A 359-nucleotide genomic window follows, 5' to 3' on the forward strand; every position below is an offset into this window, starting at 1 on the left:
GCGGATGAACAGTGTGAGCGCTCCATTGGCACAGCAACAGGGGCGGATTCAGCTGCCATTTACTCCTTGGCAGATATGAGTGGGAGGAGAATGTGGTTATTGTATCTGGTGTACAGTGCATGGCCAATGTTAGCCTGTGATGATCTAGAATACTCAATACTAAAAGGAGGCCAAAATCTCATCATGCTGAAATATCTGATGGGGCTGGTAAGACAATGAATGAGTGGTTAATTATCATAATGAGGGATAGGTTTTCCAAATGTTGGTCATCAGGGTTCTTACAGCTGAAAAAAAGCAATTATTTTTCATGTCATTAGCCTTGGTTAAATGTCATGTAGTAATTATAACATACACTGTAC

This window comes from Oryctolagus cuniculus, chromosome 1 (genome assembly GCF_051225735.1).
Source record: "Oryctolagus cuniculus isolate XC-2025 breed Fujian yellow rabbit chromosome 1, ASM5122573v1, whole genome shotgun sequence".
Lineage (NCBI taxonomy): Eukaryota > Metazoa > Chordata > Mammalia > Lagomorpha > Leporidae > Oryctolagus > Oryctolagus cuniculus.